The sequence below is a fragment of the Penaeus vannamei genome, chromosome 6, assembly GCF_042767895.1.
Source record: "Penaeus vannamei isolate JL-2024 chromosome 6, ASM4276789v1, whole genome shotgun sequence".
Lineage (NCBI taxonomy): Eukaryota > Metazoa > Arthropoda > Malacostraca > Decapoda > Penaeidae > Penaeus > Penaeus vannamei.
Window position 1 is genome coordinate 7,358,630 of NC_091554.1, and position 4,906 is coordinate 7,363,535.

Consider the following 4,906-nt stretch of genomic DNA (forward strand, 5'->3'; position numbering starts at 1 on the left):
ATCCAACAGATAAAAGTAAACAAAAATCTAACATTGAAGACGATTTTTTTATTTTATTTAATCTCAAAGGATAAGGTTGTTATTTGTTGTTAATTCCTTTTCCTTTGGCTGCCAGTTATTGCCCTTTCGTTGTGTTTTCTTGCTTTCGTTTCTTTTTCTTGGGTTGTTTCTTCTCTCTTCTTCTTCTACTTTTATCTCTTTGTCCTTCCTTTTCTTCTTTTTATCTATTTTTTGATGTTGTCTTATTTGTTCACTTCATTATCTTCTGTTGTTTTTTTATCTTCTCATTTTCTTTTTCTATATTCCATTTATAGATATTGTTGTTTTGCTTTTGGTATTAAACGAAAAGTCATTCTGTCTACAATGTTATTAAATTTACACCACAGAAAACAAATTATGTAATGATATATTTATGTATTTATATATACATATTTATATAAATATATATATATATATATATATATATATATATATATATATATATATATAGAAATATATATATATATATATATATATATATATATATATATATATATATATATATATATATATATATATATATAAATATATATATATATATATATGTACATATATATATATACATATATATATATATATATATATATATATATATATATATATATATATATATGTATATATATATATATATATATATATATATACATATATATATATATATATATATATATCTATATATATATATATATATATACATAAACATTTAATACACTGACATGTGGTTAAAACTAGTAATTCAACCTATTGACAGTCATTTTTTAAATTCTTTTTATACGCGAAATTATACACTGTTTTCATATTTTCCTATACTGTCTTGAAATTACAAGGAAAACATTTTCTTTTCACTTGAGGATAGATAGAACTATTGTAAGAGAAAAATTGAAATACTGAGAATCATCGTAATTAATTTTGAGATACCAGCTGATGTCACAAACAAGCACTGTAAGTTTCCAATTGCATCCGCGTGTCATCCAAAGAAAAAAAAAAATCCGTTTTTGCTTCTGTTTTACCCATCTATATTTTCAAATCTCTCTGGCAATGATGTAGACACAATTTTACAGAAGATAATAAGACTATTATTAGAGAAAAAGAAATGAAACAGGCGAGTTTTAGTCATTCCTATCCCCAACTATCGAAAAAGCAATGCAGAATGGAAGACATTGAACATCATTACTAAAGATGTTCAGCTCAACTTCCTTTAAATAAAATGTCTCTGTCTCTACTTCCGTGCAAATGTATTTCTATTCATATCTCTCTCTCTCTCTGTAAATGTATCTATTTTCATATGAGTACCTCTCTCTCTCTCTCTCTCTCTCTCTCTCTCTCTCTCTCTCTCTCTCTCTCTCTCTCTCTCTCTCTCTCTCTCTCTCTCTCTCTCTCTCTCTCTCTCTCTCGCTCTCCCTCCCTCCCTCTCTCTCTCTCTCTCTCTCTCTCTCTGTTTATCTACGGACTATCTACCTATCAACCTAACCAGTTATCAACAAATCTATATACCAATTTCTCCATCTATTTCCCTTCCTAGCTGCCCACGGATCCAGTTCTCAGTCTGCCTGGCCAGTCATCTGTCGCAGCATCCCTTCTCTCGCTTGGGAGATGAAGATGCTCATGGTAGAGATACAGGTATGGCAAAGGTAATATATGAGACTATGATGATGTTATTCATTATATATGTCTAATATAATAGGAGAAGAAGAAAGAAGAAAACGGAAAAGAAAGAAAGAAGAAGATGATGAAGAAGAAGGAGAAGAAGAAGAAAAAGAAAAAGAAGAAGAAAAAGAGGAAGAAGAAGAAGAAGAAGAAGAAGAAGAAGAAGGAGAAGCAGAAGAAGAAGAAAGAAAGAAGAAGAAAATGAAGAAGAGGAAGAAGTAGAAGAGGAGGAAGTAGATATATATATGTCTAATGTGTATAAGTACCTTAATATAGAAAAAAACACAATGTAAATTAAGGTAACATTTCAAAAGAATGACACATAGAATATAATAAAAATGATAATATATGAGATATAAGAAATTAAATGTAATTCCTAAGTAAAGTAATAATAATAGCACAAATATGTAATATGATATAACATCATGTAAGATTTAATGAAATTAAATACAATATGATGAAATTAAGCTTTTTAATCGTATCTCATTATGTCTCTTCTATTTCTTTCCTTTTTTTTTATACCTTGTTTTTATCTTTATTCTTCGTCTTTTGTTGTATTTTTTTGCTTTTCTATTCTCTTCTTTCTTGCCTGTTTTAAGCTATTACTTCTCTTATTTTTACTTCTCTTTTTCTCTCCCCACCTTTTCTTATTCTCTTTCTTTCGTCTTCTTCTACTTCCCTTTCCATCCATTTCTTTTCCTTCCTCTCTTCTCTCCTTCCTCCTTTTTATCCTCTTCTCTTCTTACTTCTCTCCCCCCTCCCTTTCTCTTGTCTCCCCTTGCACCCCCTTTCTTCTCCCACTGTCTCTCCTTACCTCATCTTTCCTCTCCCTCTTCCCCTGCTTCCTCTCCTCTTCTCTCCTCCTTCCCCTTCTCCTTTATTTTCGTCCTCCCCATTTCCTTTCTCCTTCCCACTCTCCCTTCTTCCCTCTCACCTTCTCCTTCCACTTATCCCTTCTGCCTTCCCCTCCCCATCTACGTCATGACCTTCTCCCCCTCCCTCACCTTCCCCCTTCCCCTCCCCCTTCCCCTTCTAATCTCCCCCCTCCCCCTCCCCCCTTCCCCCACCCCTTTCCAATCCTCCCCTCCCCCTTTCTAATCTCCCCCCTCCCCCCTCCCTCCTCCCCTTCCAAATTCCTCCCCTCCCCCTCCTCCTTCCAAATCTCCCCTCTCCACCCCTCTAACCCCACTCCCCCTTCCCCCCTTCCCCCACCTCTTTCCAATCCTCCCCTCCCCCCCTCCTCTAACCTCCCTCTCCCCACCTCCCCCCACCTCCTCCCCCCAACCCTTGGCAATGGTCATTCATGGGTGAATCGACCTCGCTAATGGCCCATTACGACCTCTGTCCGTTGCCTGACCACCTCTTTTGTCTGTTGCTGTCAGAGAGCGTTGTCCGGGACGAGGTGGCGGGGGGGGGGGGGGGGGGGTCGGGGGGACTGTTGGCAGAAACTGTCGTCGGAAATGGAATGCTAGAAGTGTGTTGTCAGAGAGTGTTGTCAGGGATGGGTTTGGCAAATGTATGATGTCAAAGAGGAAGAAGGAGAAGAAGATATGATAAGAAGAGGAAGAAGAAGAAATAATAAGGAAAGGAAAAAGAGGAAATAAATAAGAAGAGGAAAAAGAAGAAATAAGTAGACGAGGAAAAAGAAGAAATAAGAAGAAGAGGAAAAAGAAGAAATAATAAGAAGGGGAAAAAGAAGAAATAAGAAGAGGAAGAAGAAGAAATAAGAAGAGGAAGGAGAAGAAGAAAAAGAATTAGAAGAGGTGTGATGTCAGAAGGTGTTGTCTGGGATGAGCTAGTCAGATGTATGATGTCAAAGAGGAAATAGAAGAAGATAAAATAAGAAGAGGGAGAAGAAGAGGAAAAAGAAGAAAAAAGAAGAGGAAGAAGAAGAAATAATAAGAAAAGGAAGAAGAAATAATAATAAGAGGAAAATGAGATAATAATAAGAGGAAGAAGAAAGAGAATTAGAAGATATGATGTCAAAGAGGAAGAAGAAAGAAGAAGAAAAAGAATTAGAAGAGGTGTGATGTCAGAGAGTGTTGTCAGGGATGGGCTAGGCAGATACATGATGTCAAAGAGGAAGAAGGAATAATAGCAATAAGAGGAAGAAGATGATGAAGTGTGATGTCAAAGAGTGTTCTCAGAAATATCAAAGAAGACGCAGAAGAGGAAAGAATGATTATAATAATAAGAGGAAGAAGAAGAAGAAGTAGAAGGAGAAGGAGGAGAGGAAGAAGGAGATGAAGAAGAAAAAGAAGAAGAAGAAAACGAAGATGAAGAAGTAGAAGAAAAAGAAAGAAAGAAGAAGAAAAAGAAAGGAAAAAAAGAAAACAACGAAAACACATTTAAAGAAGAAAAAGAAAAAAAAATCAGGCTTTCGAGTAAGACACTTTCCTAGATTTCTGATATTTCGCTCTGGCTGTTTTATCGCTCTTATGTATCACCATTTCCCCGCATCTCTTCCCTATGCCACCTACGTATCACTCTTGTATCACACACGTATCACTTCCCTGCATTACATACCTATCATTACTTATCCTTATCTTACAAGTATCCCCCCGGGCCACTTTTCACCCGTATCACATACATGTATCATTGTATCCTCATATTAAATACGTATCTTTGGCTTGTATAATACACTCGAACTATCAGGATACATAAACTTTTTTTTAGTGTAAAGAACAGTATAGAATATTTCCTTTTTTCCTTTATGTAAGAATAGTGTGAGATACAACGTAACACTCTTTTCTTATATATATACTTGATAGATAGATAGATAGATAGATAGATTGATTGATTGATTGATTGATTGATTGATTGATTGATTGATTGATTGATTGATTGATTGATTGATTGATAGATAGATAGATAGATAGGCAGATAGATAGATAGATAGATAGATAGATAGATAGATAGAGAAAGAGAGAGAGAGAGAGATAAATAGATAGATAGATAGATAGATAGAGATAGATAGATAGATAGATAGATAGATAGATAGATAGATAGATAGATAGATAGATAGATAGATAGATAGATAGATAGATAGATAGAGATAGATAGATAGATAGAGATATATATCAACTATGTCGCATCGAACAAAGATCACATACACACACAAAAAAAAAGTAAAAAAAAAAATGAAATGCAAAATAATGAAAGAAAAAAAATGAAATTCAAGAAATTAAATACAAAAAAAGGTAAAAAAACATAAAAAATA